Source organism: Mesoplodon bidens (genome assembly GCF_964165515.1).
Source record: "Mesoplodon bidens genome assembly, chromosome: 2".
Classification (NCBI taxonomy): Eukaryota; Metazoa; Chordata; class Mammalia; order Artiodactyla; family Ziphiidae; genus Mesoplodon; species Mesoplodon bidens.
This window is the reverse complement of record NC_138177.1, coordinates 62,763,425-62,779,479: the sequence shown is the minus strand read 5'-3', so window position 1 is coordinate 62,779,479 and position 16,055 is coordinate 62,763,425. Positions and strand designations below refer to the sequence as shown.

Genomic DNA, 16,055 nt, shown 5'->3' with positions numbered 1-16,055 from the left:
ATACACAAAGGCTTTAAGAAAACCCATAATAGATTCCAGTGGATGTTGCAGAATGATGAGTCGTTTTTCATATATAATCTGACAAGAATTCTGCCTTGACTCCTGTCAAAGATTTGAGAGCATCTTCTGTGACACTAAATCGCCTAGACAGAAAATGCATTAACTAACCCTCTCCCCTTCTCACCTCTCTCCAAGCCTGGGTAAGTGAGACACTAGGACTGAGGTCTTGTGAGTGACAACGTCATGCATTTGGCCTTGCAAATAAACATGTCCTTCCCAAGCGTTATGTTGCTATGCAAGTAAATGGTGACTGAAATTATTCAACCTGAATGTTCTGAGAGGGCAGGCAGGAAACATGGTGGGCACCCTGTCCCTGAAGCTCTCTGCCCTCTGATCCTCAGTGAACGGACATTTAGCCAGCACCTACTGTGTGCAGCAAGGACCGGGCCTGGACATGGTCAGATGAAGTCCCTGCCCTCAGAGCCCACGGGGGAAGTGGCCCAGATCCAACACAGCAAAGTAAACACTGAACTGGAGGCCCACCGGGTGCTGTGAGGACAGCAAGAGGCTTGGGAGCCCAAGGGAAACTTCCGGGGGAGAATAACGTCGAAATTCAAGCCTGAAGAAGAAAGATGAGTTAAGAACCAAGGAGGAAGATGTGGGAGCAGGTCCAAAGGCCTGGAAGTGAGATGAAGCATCCTCCTTGCAGCACTGAAAACCGTTCACTGGGGTCCAAAGGGGCCATCAGGGAAAGGCCAGGCTGGAGGGCTGAAGCAGACCCAGGCAGCCCCCAGCTGAGTGTTTTGGATTTTCAGCTGAGGGCAAGGGTGAGCTTAAAAGGGAAGCCATGTGATCAGCTGGACAGGAGTGGGGTGGAGAATTTGAGCAGCCGTTGGCACAATCCAAGTTCAGTCCCCTGCTGGCCTGGGAACCACTCTTGTCCTTCACAAGAGGACCCTAAGAAGTTGCAGGTGGTCACCCGCTGGCCCTGCATCTAGGTGGTTGGCCACTCATTCCAGGCTGCTCTGGCTGTGATCCTAGGACCCTAGTTTTCTAAGAATCAAGGGCCTTCTTAGTATCCAAGATGTATTTCTTGTCCCTGAAACCCAGTGTTACCCCCCTCAATGTCACCCCCTTTCCCCCTCAAACTTGGAGGGCTGTTGACTAAATATCTCACTTCTGGTTGGATGGACATCCTCTGAGATTGGCCTCAATCTGGACCTTTCCCCCAAAATACCTGTATCTTACCTGTGCCTCTTCCCCTGATAGGTTTAAGTCTAATTTGAGACCTAAATATGAACTCACATCTCCCATACCCATCTCGTGAACAGCCCACCTAAAGCTTCCACACCGATGGATCACTGAAAATCTCAGTCCCAACCTGGAACATCCCACCATGCCCTGAGCTCCACGGGACCATGAGAAGAGGCTCTCCCACAGTCCAAATCTAGCTGCAGGCTTTGCTTCATCAAGCACAGTTGTTGCAGACTTGCTATTACCCTGTGACAAAGTATGATTATTTTCCCCCCTCTGCAAATAGCGAGCTTAAGACCCAGAGAACCCTTCCTGCTATGGTCGGAATGTCTGTGTTCCCCCCAAATGTATATGTTGAAATCCTAACCCTCAAAGATGATGGTATTAGGAGGTGGGACCTTTGGGAGGTAATTACGTTGTGAGGGTGGATCCCCCATGAATGAGATGAATGCTCTTATAAAAGAGGCCCCAGAGAGCTCCTTTGACCCTTCTGCCAAGCAAGGATACCATGAGAAGTCTCCAGCCTAGAAGAGGGCCCTCACCGGACCATGCTGGTACCCTGATCTTGGACTTCCAGCCTCCAGAACCATGAGAAAAAAATTTCTGTCATTTATAAGCTACCCAGTCTGTGGTATTTTGTTATAGCAACCTGAACAGACTAAGAAAGTCCCTCAGGCCACACAACAAATGAAGGAAGAGAGCTGGGATTCTGACGCACATCTCTAATCCATGTTCCTTTCAATGCACTGCATTCAACTTCATTAACTCATCGCACTGCTGGTGGCGATGACAATGGAGAAAGTGAAGATGGTGAGAGCTTCCTTTTGGCTACCCCTCTGCAAAGAGATCTGGATTCTCTCTCAGACTGCCAACTCAAGGCCACTTAAAATCTACCAATCTGTTAAGATTTTCTGCTAACTAAAGATGAATATATATGAACACATATTATTGATACTATCCAAGATATCTGGAAAATTCTGGAAACCTAAAATTTAAAAAAAACCCTCTATCTGTTTTGGCTCATATTACACAGCTGGTGTCTTCCACACAATGCCTGGTACTTTTGAGTAGGCAGTCAGGAGTGTTTGTTGAATGAGTGTTTCTTGGGAATTAGACCATGGCCTAGATTGAGACAGATGTCACTTACAGCCTCCCTCCAGGTGTATGTTTCACAGTGTAACTTCTAGATGGGGTTAATTTGGGAGAGTGCATCCTTCTGGCAGTGAGTTCCACACTACTAGGGAAATGGGATGGCTGTGGGGAGCCACAGTAGGAGTGGGGTAAAGAGAGAAACAAAACATTTTCATGAAGATTAATGTGCTAAAATTTGGGCATTTTTGTGCAATCGTTGCTCTACAGAGTAAGCAGGTTATGGCCAGCATTAACTAGTAGATGTAAGACCATTCATCTGGAATCAATGCCACCTGCAAGCTGGAGCTCTGACTCGGGGCTGCATCTCTGTCTCTTCAGAGAGAACCACAAGACTGTCAGTGCTCACCTGCCACAGAGATGCTGAGGTCCTCCTCTGAGGTCTCCAAGGTCTTAGATTTTCTTCCCCATGCACATCTCCCCATTTCACTCTCTGAGCTTATGCCTGTTTTCTGTTATGTCTAAGCTCATGCCTATTTTCTGTTTTCTCTAAGCTCTCTTGAATATGCATGTCACTCTTCCCTAGAAACCGCTAAATGAGTGGTCCACAAAATGAACTCCCAAAGAAACCCTTATTTCAAAAGTTCAGTAACTACTGACTGGGTCGCATCTGAATTTGAGGCATGTCATCCCCTACATTAGTCTTTCTTCCTAAATGCTCACTAAACCTTCCTGCAAATCCTCTGAAAGTGCAGAGGATGGCTTTCCTTTGTCTGCTGTGGGGCAGCATCTCCTTCTACTTGGACATATCCTCCTCACTCCAATCCTGATATTCCGATGGGAGCAGACACTTTTTTATACCCCACACCCAATCAGGGCCAACTCCAGCCCTTCTCTGGAATTTTGAGCTTAGGGTCACAGGAGTCTGCAGGGTCTGCTGGTGGGAGCTATAAGATAATGATGCTTTAGAGCTGTCAGCAGCTGTGTGAGGGCCAAGGCTGGTCTGAACTGAAGAATGAAGCCAAAATGTGGAGGAAGCACAAATGAGAGGCAGAGAGAGAAAGACAGTCCTGGATCCTCAATGGACCCAGCTCCAGGCCTTCCTGACTTTCCCGGGTCTGGGGCCATAGACACCAACATCCCTCCAGTCATTTCCCATTCCTGATAGTTTGAGTTTCTGTTGCTTGAAACTAAAAAGACTTCTAATTAATACAAACCCCTTTCATTCTCCTTTAGTCCCCTCTGCTCATCCCCACTCCAGACTATACCACGTTCGAGTACACATATTTTTCAAGATAACTTCAGAATCTCACCGATCATCGATGTTAGTCTCATATCTTAACAGGAGCATTCTCAAAAGAAACCAGGCAACATGGGAATTTTGAAAGGTTGGAAGCGGCTCCCTCGGTGATAAAAGCAGAAAGGAGAATGCAGAGGTAACGGAGGAGCATAACCCAGGATGGTAGACGGCTTTCTCTACGACCTTGAACAAAGCCCCTTGCTTCAGCCCACCTCAGAGAGGACGAGTACAACTTCCTTATCACATACTTTCAGGGGAATTCTATCTGTAAGTAAAGGACACATGAGTTCTTTTAAGAGAGTCTGTAGGAACACAAACATTCTGCACGCCACTGTGATTCATTCATACGAACTAATCGCAGCGAAATTGCAGGTAGTACATCAAAGTGTTAAAAACGAAACAAAAGTACATCCTTCCCCGCCTGCTGCACTATCAGCTGTCATTACAATGCAATCTGAATACTTTAAGAATATGACAGTGTATTCAGTAAAAAGGAAAAAGGGAGAAAACTCACCAGGAAGCCAATTATCTTGTACAAATTTCAGCCTTATGAATGATGATAACAATAACAGGTATTTTTAGTTTGAGCTGTCTACCTAAAGAATGATTTTTAACTCTTCCAAATAACAATTTTGGGGATCCTTAAGGACAGAGACCATTTTGAACTCATGTGTGTATTCCCAAAGTGACTAACACAAAGCAGGTACATCATACATGCCTTATGAATGAACCAATGGACAGACACATGCACGGATGGATGATGGATAAATGAATGAGGGATGGTGTAGGCCAAAGCAGGAAAAATAATCGTAAAATGACTGTTATACTCTATACTTTAATGTCTTTCAGTGCAGGAAGTTCTATCTGCCTGTTATATGGCTAAGCATTTATGGGGATATGAAAGAAGTATAAACCAAGATCCCCACTCTCACGACTAAACACTCAGTGGAGGAGATAAATTATACCCATAAAACAATGAGAGCAATATAAAGCAGTAAATTGTTAATGAGCGGAATCTGTGCTAGGGCTAGTACATGGTACAAAACATCAGAGGATCCTGGGAGCCGGCTTGGGGAATAGATATGGGATGCTGACGAAAGCAGGCACTTAGCCACCTCTGGAAGAGGGGGTGGGTGTGGACACAGGGGAGAGAGTGGTCCATTATGAGAGAAAATTAAGAGCAGAAGCCAGACAGGGAGGGCAGGCAGGATGGGTTCAGGGCGTGCTGCCTCTCCCAGCACTGTCTCCACAGACCACTGCTCAATAAATACCTACAACATACCTCCTGAAACAGAAGTCGACATTCAAACATTTCTATCGGCACTGAGCTAGTGTTCTAGACACAGAATTTTCATGGGACTCAGTCACCCACATGGCTCAATATAGTGTAGTATGAGATTCACTGTTAAGTCAGCGCCAGGGGTCCTGTCCCACCCAGCTCTGACCCAGAGTTGTTGTCATTCTGGAATACGGCTAAAGTACAATGGACTTTTCTCTCATGGAATTTAGGACATTTTTCGGTTTGCTTTGGCCTTTTAAAAATCATTTTGAATATTAGTTTACTTTCACTGGCTTGCTTACTGCATGGAAGTGGGAGCCACACAAGACAATCCAAACCATTAGAACTTTCAATACAAGGGATAAAACACCATGGTGACAGTTAAAAAGCTCTCTGAGATGATGAGTGGAGAGGACAGCGGCAGGATGCTGGCAGCAGAAGAGGATGCCCTGGTGCCTGCCTCGTCCATGTTCACCACCTTGCAAACGCAGTTGCCCCATGACAGCCAGGGACGTCTGCTTACTGGGTCTTTGCTGAAGCCAAATGACTACATATGAAGTGTGTAGAGAGACGGCATCATGTAGCCATCCAGAGAACAAGTCCCAGAACCAGGGCTCGTATATATATCCCAGCCCCACCATGGACCAGGCACACGACCTTGGGCAGATTCCTCACATCTGTTTCAGCTTCCTCCGATGTAAAATGGGGGTGATTATAACAGACCCTTCCCACAGATTCGTAATGAGGATTTAACAAGTTAATACCTGTGAAACACTCAGAACGGTGTTTCAGTGGCACAAAGAAATGGACAATATATGTTGTAAGATCAGGAAAAGAATACTGGAAACAAAGATGTAGGGTGTTCCCATCCACTCTGAAAAGCTGTGATGCCTCTGGGAAGTGTCTTACCTTCTCTGAATCTCATCCATCAGGAGGACCTAACACTCCCCCCTGCCCCCTACTGCCCACCTCTTAGAACTGTATGAAAGATCAAGAGAGACAATACGGATGAAAGGAAGTGTAAGCCACAAGCCTTACACAGATGTGAAGGATCATCATTGCAGAATGGAGACCCAGGTCATGATTCCATCCATCCATTCATTCACCTAGAACGATGGCTAATTTTTTGTGTCCATTTGGCTGGGCCACAGTACCCAGATATTTGGTCAAGTATTATTCTAGATGTTTCTGTGAAGGTATTTTTAAGATGAGATTAATATTTAAATCAGCAGACTTTGAGTAAAGCAGATGACCATCCATAACGTGAATGGGCCTCATCCAAGCAGTTGAAGGTCTTAATAGAAAAAGACTGACCTCCCTGGAAGAAAAGGGAATTCTGCCAGCAGATTCTCCCCTGGGTCTCCAGCCTGCCAGCCTTCCCACACATTTTGGACTTGCCAGCCTCCATAACTGTGTGTTCTCTCTCTCTCTTCTCCACACACACACACACACACACACACACGCATGCATCCTGTTGGTTCTGCTTCTCTAGAGAGCCCTGACTAATACACCTACTATTTACTGAGCACCTGGGTAGGATTCAAAGTGGGGCAAGAGAGACATAGCCCTGCTTTCATGAAGCTTACAGCCAATAAAGAGACCTGTTAAACATGGAACTGTAGAGGTCAGTTATCTATAGGGTGATGAATGCAACAAAGAGAAACTTTGGGTGCTATGAAAACATGTAATGGGGCACCTAACCAGGGAAATCTTCCTCAAGGAAGTGGCATTTCTGCAGATATCCCTGGAATAGGCAGGAACCAGCCAAGCACAAGCTGAGCAGAGAAACAGCAGGACCTCTAGACAAGAACAAGTTTTCTGGTGCCATTCTTGCCCAGGCTCTGGCCACTTGCACTTAGAACCAGAGCAGACAGCCTGATTTCAGAGCCGTGTAGCTGGTGGTAGTCTAAATGGCATTTTATTCGCTCTCAAGTCCTTTGGGGCCCCTGTAGGGTGCTACTTTTACCGTGTTCTATAGAATGGGGGATGGAGTGGGGGAAGGCAGACCAACAATCTTGCTCTCTGATCTTCCCATTTCCTGTGATTTTTAACTTTCCACTGCTTTACATGACACAGTGCAGGGAGTATTTTACTGATTGGGTTTTTAAAACTTTGCCCTTCATTGAAAACCTTCTGGTACAAATATGGCAAAATGTTTCTCAAAATACTTAAAACAAGGAACAGATCAAGTTCACAATTTGATTAGCTATAGCTGGTTCACTGCTCCACTAATGAATCCACCAAATATTCATTGTTGGTGGTATGGGGATCTCAACTAAGCTGCAAATAGACAAAATTTCTATCTGAATAGTTGGCTGTAGCATGGAACACACAGGCAAGACCAAGGGAACAGGAAAAGAAACTTGGAAGGAATTTTGTCCCTAGCACTAAATGCTACTGCCATGGTTCTATTTCTGTTGTTTCATCTAGAAAGTCAAATACTCAGATTCAGTACTGGAACTTAGAGGTTGGTTTGTGGACCATATGTTTGTTCACCTGTTCCCAATTCATATATTGAAATCCTAACCCACAAGGTGATGGTATTTGGAGGTGGGGCCTTTGGGAGGTGATTAGGTCATTAGGGTGGCGCCCTCATGAATGGGATTAGTGTCCTTAGAAGAAGAGACGGGAGAGCTTGCTTGTGCTCTCTGCTCTCTACCATGTGAAATACAACAAGAAGGTGACTGTCTGCAAATCAGGAAGAGAGCTCTCATCAGACACCAGATCTGCCAGAACCTTGACCTTGGACTGCTCAGCCTTCAGAATTGAGAGAAATAAGTGTTTGTTGTTTCAGTCACCCAGTCTATGGTATTTTTGTGATAGTAGCTGAAACGGACGAAGACAGCATCACAGAACAGAGCTAACCTGAACTTGTAAAGCAATATGAGAGAACGTAGGGAGTCTTATGTTGTGGCTGTCAGGAGCTAGAGGATTTTTATTTCAGAAACTATGTAATAATCTAAGCAAAATATGTTTTGCTTTTAAGAATGTATCAGAACAATTTTCCCCCTCCATAATGATACATTTTAGTTCAGTGAAGCATTAGAAAGGAATTCAAATGTTTTGTTATGCTAGTCATTGAGTAGGCAAGAAGACCGTTTCCTATTCACAAAGGACAACTTTCTAATTAACTCAGCAGTTTGGACTCACCATTTTTTTTTAATAAAACATTACTATCAATCCCATTTTAATGGGATAATTGTAGCAAATCATGATTAACTTCTCTTTCAGCCATTAGCAAGAGAAAGACGCAGAAAGATAAGATGTTAGAAATGTTAGCTTAAAATATACCTACTGTTCCCATACTCTTGATATCAGTAATTGTCTAATTGTGCTGAGCCTGACTAAAATGTGTTTTTTGGACAAAGGATGATCAAAAGCCCTATTCTGGCATTATCATCCATCTTATTGCCCTTTGTTTAATTGAGAAAGTGGCATTGATTCCAGAGAGAATTCCCTCATTTTATCTCGTGTTTTCATTCCATAAGTCAGGATGCTAATTAGGGATTACAGGTATTCAGGGAGGCCCCAAACCTATCCTCCAATTATGGTAAAGGTTTATAGCCTTTAAAAAGCCCCTTTAGAAAAATCACCTTCTACCTCCTTCCACACAAGTATGTGCATGTGTGTGCATGCACACACACACACACACCCCTATCATCTCCACTTAATACCTAAAAAACAAGTCTTAGAAATGAAGCGGAAAGTCACAAAAAGGGGGGAAAGCTTAAGAATCACTCAAATTCTGCCTTAAGGTCTTCATGACTTTCATGATCTTTCACAGCCCAAAGCTTAAATTTTTGTCTTCTCCCACAAAAATGGGTTGACAAGTTACTTCATCTTGTTGGGCCTCAGTTTCTTCCTATGCACAGTGGGAGGACTGGACAAGATGGTCTTTGGGAAAACTTCTCAGTGAGGGATGTTGATGGTGCTTGCACATCGCCAGAGTGCCAGCACTAGGCAGCAGCATCTCCCTGATGTCACCCTCTCAGGGCAACTCAGGTGCTGAGGACTAAGCAGGGCCAAGGACCACCAGGGTCTTGTCCTTTAGATGCTCTTGGTGTTTCTGCCTCATTACAACAGCTCTATCATGCAGCTCATATCATTCAGCACCAAAGTGCCGAATGCCCAGTTAGGATGCCTAGTACTAAATAGAACTGCGTTAAAATACTCAACATTTCTTGTGTGTCCTTTATGTAATCTGGCATTGAAAGGGTACAAACTTCCTCCCTGCTTAACCAAGAGTCCTTTCATACAGTTTGCTCTGTGTAGATATTTCAGGCAAAGAAAACCAGAAAACGAGTATTTTATATATAATGTGCCATCTTATCAGAAATCTGATGTAATTAAACTGAAATGTGCTCCTTACCCTTCTCGCTCTCGACCTAATAATGAAGCCAACAGAAAATTATATCCATACAACTTGGTCAGCTGTCTTAAAGGCTCTCATGTTAATAGTGAAGATCAACAATGGCCGCCGTGCTTTCTTTTACACGTGGTTTACCATGACTTTTCTGTCCAGTGGCCTTTAATGGAGAACATCTTCCTAATACTTCCCTGTCTTTGCAAGAATGAGTCTGCTAAATTCAAGAGTGGCATGGCAGGGGGGTGTAGAAAAAAACTCTCTCCCCATCACTTAGCCGCGCAGTCAGGCTCCAGAAGCAGCGTTCCGGGAGGCGGAACCTGCAGCTCCTGAGCTCCGGGTTTCCGGTTTCCGGTAGCGGAGCATCATGCTGCGCATGTGCGGTGGAGGGGGGCGGGCTCTAGGACAGGTGCGTGCACCTCTGCATAAACGGCGGCGGGGGTGGGGGGAGAAGAAACCGCGAAGATCAATGAGTCAGAACATTTTCCCTTGAGTCAGAACATTTTCCCTAAGTCTCCTTTCTCTGGAGATGCAGGTTGGAGGAAGGGTCAAAATAATAAAGACAGGAAGGAGAAAAAAACCAAACTCTAACTACAGGAGCTTAGCCGAGTCAACCACAACCAATCGAGCACAGAAAAGAACTGCAATTAGGGACTGGAAGGTCACACGAGTTTATTTCCCAGAAGAGCTAACAATTCAATTTTCAAAGCTATCAGGCCAGCTATCCTGATGAATGTGCATGTATTATTTACACAGTCTATTTCTCCCCACCCCCCAAAGCACACCAAAATAGAAAGCTCACGATTCCTTTCTACTGTCTGGCATGTGTAAGGGGGGAGTAATCACTGGTGAGTAGTGGGATCGAGAATTTTCCATCACATTAGAATACCTGAAATGAATGTTACAGACTGACTCAAATCTTTTCTCTCTGATAAAGCTTCAGGATGAGGAATGGTAGAAATGATAATGAGGAATGTGATAATTTGCATACTATTTAAATAACCCGGACCTTGGTGGGCTGGAAGGCATGAAATTTTCTCCTTGGTATAACCTGGCATCATTTCCTGAACAAGAGAGAGCTACATCAGCCATTTCTACTTGTTGAACAAATGAATAAGAGCTACATTCGTACCTTAAAAAAATCTTATTTTAATCTAATTTTTCTATCTTATTGCTTTCCTCTTATAATGAGAACATAAATTGAACAGTTATCTTGGCTTCTTCTTCCTTACAGTGTCACAAGGGTTTAGTAATCGAACGACTTCTGCTCTAAAAACGTTAAGAAATCTGTAAAGGGAAAGAATCTCTACTGAAAAGCACACATGGTTCATTTATTTTTTTACCATGCTATTAGTTTACTACCAAATAAGTGGAAGTTTAGAATTAAATTAAACCTAGATAATATAGGACCTGGTAAATGAGCGAAGTAGAGTGTGAGAGTGAGGGTGTGTGTGTGTGTGTGTGTGTGTGTGTGTATACGTGTGTGTTGCCGGGAGAGATGTTATTTAGAGAATATATGTTTTATGTTTTAACAGAGGTCAAAATATGTTGCTACCAGGTTTGTAAAGTAGTGCTAAATAAGAGGCAGATGACTTAAAATCGAGGACTGTGAAGAAAAAAGAATAATGGCTCCAGCCTTTATTGCATAAGAAAGATAATTTCGCCAAACAAGCAAGTCTATTTCTAAATCGCAACTCCAAGGACTCTGCGGAATTGTCTGCCTTGGGGCTGCACTGTCTACAGAGGAGAAATCTCAGTGAGGCACTTCAGAAATGCACAGATGGATGGGCATGAGTGGCGATGGGGATCCAGTGTGACAGATACCACACAACCCTTCTACCCAGACGAGGGATAAGCAGGGGTCCCCAGGAGAAGGAAACAGCATTTGTAGCTCAGGAGGGATGGCTGAGGCTGAACGCCAGGCAGGCATTTTCACAGGGGCCTAGAGTTCATAGAGATCAGGATATACACGCCCCTTCCTTTGCAGGCATGTGGCCCAGAGCAGCCAACCAGCTTCTGTGTACTGTCCCCAGCAGTGGCACCTCCTGCAGTACCTGGAACACAGTATGTCTACAGATATTAACTGAGTGAATCGAGTAGGACAAGCCCTCCTCAACCTGTCTCCAGCTCAATTCTCCGTAATTATTCATGTTTGTTTCATCCAATTTTTATGATCTTTTCAAACTCTATAGAGTCTCTTCTCTTGTTGCTAGCATCCACCTATATGAGTTTGCTTATATTCCCAAAACATATCTGGGGGAACAAAGGCTGAGTGTTGATGATTCCATCTTTTTGAGGCATTACTGGAGATTATGAAGGAAAAGAAGGCTCATTTTCCCTTCATGCTTCATGTATTTCCCTTCAGGAATACTGCCAGGAAGAGTAGAATTAACAAGGTGAATTGTCATCATCATGAATGTGACTGTGGCCAGTACCATTCTCACCTTTAAAAGCATTTATGCACCCGTGGTGGGGCTGCAGAGCCAAATACTGAGTGAGTTAAACAGATAAGATGCTTTGCTCTAGAAGCTTGTAATCCAATACTAAGAGCTCTGACATTAATCTCTGACATACTAACAAATGAACCTTAAACATGGATGTTAATTAATTGTGCAAACAAATTTCATGAAGAGCTTTCACTGGCTTAGGAGAAGGAACCATTTTCAAACAGATTAGAAATATCATTTACATAAAGCCAAACCCATGAAATATAAACAGGGACTAAGCTGCTTTGATCCACTAATCATCTTTATCTATTCATTAAAAATGTCTCTACAAGACCACTTAGTACTATAGCTTCTTTATATAACTCGAAAGTTAGGCAGAATTATTTGAAGTCTGTGATTCCAACTTTTCCTTAAGTCAAATAGTCCTTCATATTGGTCCAAGTCAGTGAGATGTCTAGGCTGACTGTTATAATGACTAGATTATAAGTGCTGTCGGGGCAGGCATTCTGCCTGTGTGTCCATCAGGGCAAGCCTAGAGCCCAGCACAGGGCCTGACACATAGAAGGTGCTCAATAAATATTTGCTGTGTGCCAAGTACTATTCTAGGTGCTAGGGATTCTGAGGCGTTTCCTGTGTTGTGAGTGTGCTGTGATTCAGCTCCAAGTGCACTGAAGTTACCCCAAGTTCTTCCATCACTGTGGCCTCCAGAAAAGCTTTTGCCTCAAGATGCACTTGGTGGCCAGAAATGACTCTGGGTGGAGAAAGGGGTGCAGGGAGGGAGGAAGTTGTTGCTAGAAATCACTGGCAGTCGGACAAGAGGAGGGGTCAGTGGAGCACCTCTGACTCGCTGTGTGTCTACCATGGCCTGTCACTGCCCTTTCTCTCTCATCCATGACTCTGAAAAGGGACACATGTCCTTCTCCACTGGATGGAGGTGACTGGTTCCCAATTTATTTTGCTACCATTATGGTCCCATTACATTCTTGTCTCCACTCAGATTTTTAAAGGTCACGTATATCTAGAGGCCACCCAGTTAGACGGAAGAGAATAAAATGTCTTACAGGTCCTGATGTCTGGGCTTGACTCAGAAGGCACTGGAAAATCGGGGCCTCAGTTGTCTTGTCTACAAATGAGAGGAGAGCTCTAAACAAACCCACAAAAGCCTGTCTTCAGGTCTCCCGAGGAAGTCCTTGGTGGTTAAGGATAAGAGGTGGGGCGAAGTGGCGTCAGCTGCGCTGGGCTTGCTCCCCATCCCGCCTCAAGAGCCACACCCCGTCCCGCCCAGGTTAAATAATTAAGTTGCTTTTGGCAGTTCAATCAAGCTTTTCTACTTCAGATATAATGATCTCTATATAGCGCCAGTTCTTTTATGTTCTATATGAAACTCCACTGTATTTCTTTGAAACGTTAACATGTAAATTACGCAACAGAGATAAACCTATGGGGATTTTTCCATATGGATAAGAGGAATGCAGTTCCTCGTTGTAGTGGACTCTCGGGGTGGGAAAAGCATGAGTGGGAAATGGGCCTCCACCAAGTTCAGACGGTTCGTGCCTCCGTGGCAGAGTCAAGGCCAGGCCGTCTGGCTTTCTGTGAAGCACACGTCTCAGCAGAATGAGGCATGATGGGAGGTGTGCTTGTGGACCTCTGGTTTCAATCACACGTCCTCAAGTAAAAGTATATAATTACACTGCCCTCCAGAAAGCACACCCCCTCCCACTGTCACTTTCTCGCCACCAATGCCCCAAGCCCCATGCTCAGCAGTACAGCTGCCGTGAGGCCACTCGTCAGACAGAAGTCACACCTTCTGTCACCTTCTGTGACACCCAGTCTGGTGACCCCACTTCCATAGACAAACTCCGGGCTTCCTGCATTCCTGCCTGGTTAATATCACCCTTTCTCTCCCACTGGAAGAAGCACATCGGCCTGCCAATGAGAGAAAGGGATAGTATTTTACGTTAAAAAAATAAGTGTGTGATTTGCAAGTTTTAGTCTGTGAATGATTATAATATTATAATTATATAATTATAATTAATAATTATAATTAATTAATTATAATTAATTAATTATAATATTAATTGTAGTTATACCTGGTTTTATGCTGCTTATTTTACTTATAATTATACTTCTAACTGGCCACTACATACAGTACATCATGAAACCAAGATTAGACCAGTGCCTTCTAGATGATTTTCGTGCAAGTCCCAGGTCACCCTGGCTGGAAACAGTCTTCCTGCTGGTTCAGTCCCTGCCTGCTGCCCTGATCCCTTTGTCTCAGAATTCCAGGGAGTGGGGTAGGGATGGGGGAAGGAAGGGACAGAAGGCTTGGGGACCAGGCCCACCTGAAGACGTATCTGCATCAACCCTTTTAGGAACCAGAGACTGGGCCACTGTTACAGATGCAGGAAGATAGTTTCTTATGCGGTTCATTTCGAGGTGTCCCAGACAGGGCCGTTAGTGGGGTATATGAGTACTCCAGGCTGGCTAATAGTCTGGTACCTCTTTAGAGCGACAGCATTTAAATACTGGTTCACATGTACTCAGAAGAGAAGTAGGGTGTCACTCAGAGCAGGAGAGGAGAAGGAGACTGCAGTGGAGACATTCGATGTCACTGTGTCCAGGGCAGTTCAGCTCCGGCACCAAAGTTCCAAACTCCTCTTAGCAAAACCAAAGTCCACACACACTTAAAAATGGCTCAGAAGGTAAATTATCTGTTATGTGTACCTTACCACAATTCAATGGTTTTCTACAGTTTTGAAAGCCCTGCAGTTACTTGTACCCACCCTCCTTAGAAGGCAGCCTCTCAGCCATCCACTATGACCGCAGTGTGTGTGTCCCCGCGGGGATGCCACTCCCACCTGCATGAGGCCTGCTCGTGTGGTTTCCTCCATCTCCCTCCCTGGCCAGTGGTGCTAGAGCAGCCCTCGCAGGCTGCCTGGTCTCCTACTTTACCTCTGGGCCCGGGAAAGCTCCGCCCAATGCCATGGAACATTCCAGGACTGGATGCTTTCCGTTAGAATAAACATTGCTCTATTCAACATAATCTTAAAATGTAGACTCTGTTGGAAGGAGTAACTTAGCAAGTTAGGACTTTCCCAGTGGGTGATGAAATAGAGGGGTGGGAGGGTATGGGAGGAGGCAGGAGAAATCATCAAGAAAAAGGAGAAAAGCACCAAGGAAGAAGGGCAGAGGGTGTGGGGTAAACTCCAGAAGGACCACTGGTGAGGCTGAGGCCACTGAAGACGGTGAACCCGGGAAGAATCATGTTGAGGGTCAAGGGGAAAGGGAATCAGTGACCTAAATAAGTAAAATCTTCGTCCACATAGTTGAGCAGCCACTCCCTTCAGCAAGACTTGCAACCTCCCGAAATGAGTCCTGTTAAGTCGGTGGTGGGAAACTGGCAAGGTGGTGTGTACCATCCTCCTTCTGATGAAAGTAAAAGAAAGAAAACAGCCACTTCTTTCTTCAACTAAATGTTATTATAAGTCACAGCTTATTTACCCATTGAAGAGTAAACCATAAGTTACTTCACCCAGACGTTTATCTCAGAAGAGACAGTTAAGAGATGACATCTAGGGCTTCCCTGGTGGCGCCTGCCGATGCAGGGGACATGGGTTCGTGCCCCGGTTCGGGAAGATCCCACATGCCGTGGAATGGCTGGGCCCGTGAGCCATGGCCGCTGAGCCTGTGCGTCCAGAGCCTGTGCTCCACAACGGGAGAGGCCACAACAGTGAGAGGCCCGCGTACAGCAAAAAAAAAAAAAAAAAAAGAAATGACATCTAAAAACGAAGTTACCCCAAACATAGCTGAGCCAGGTCTCGTGATGGTGTTTCTACATCTCATCATAATGTTCCCCATCTCTTTCTAAGTAGTTCTAACAATTCAAAATTGCATTTCTTGGCTAGAATGGCACACAGAAAATCCTCCCCAGAAATCCCACCAGCGGCCTGGTTCAAAAGTAGAACTTGTGACTTCTCTGAAGGGGAGGAACAATGAAATTGTGCCAGGGAAGTGACGAAGCATCTTCATGTCTTATTCCTATACCATGTCTCTTGGTCTCTCCTGCCTCTGCCTCTGTCTTTTGTGTTATGGGGTCTTTTCTTTAATTGGGTACAGTTCTGTCAAACAATACAAGGCTGTTTTCTTTCTGCCAAAATCAAACCACATCTCCAATAACTGGAATGTCTTAATTTACTACTAGTATATGTAACCAAAGAAAACTTTACAGTACTTCCAAATGACTTTCATTTCTTCTCCTTCTCTCCCTGTCACCTTCTTGTTTTAGCAAACAAACCGAGCCCTCATTCTCGCCCTTGCCTTTGA

The 16,055-nt window shown here is 44.6% G+C and overlaps 1 protein-coding gene across 1 annotated transcript in view; it reads right to left on the bottom strand.

Annotated features, from left to right (window-relative positions):
• KIF26B (kinesin family member 26B) overlaps positions 1-16,055 on the bottom strand; it is a 497,333-nt gene that overhangs the window by 134,069 nt on the left and 347,209 nt on the right. The window lies entirely within an intron of this gene.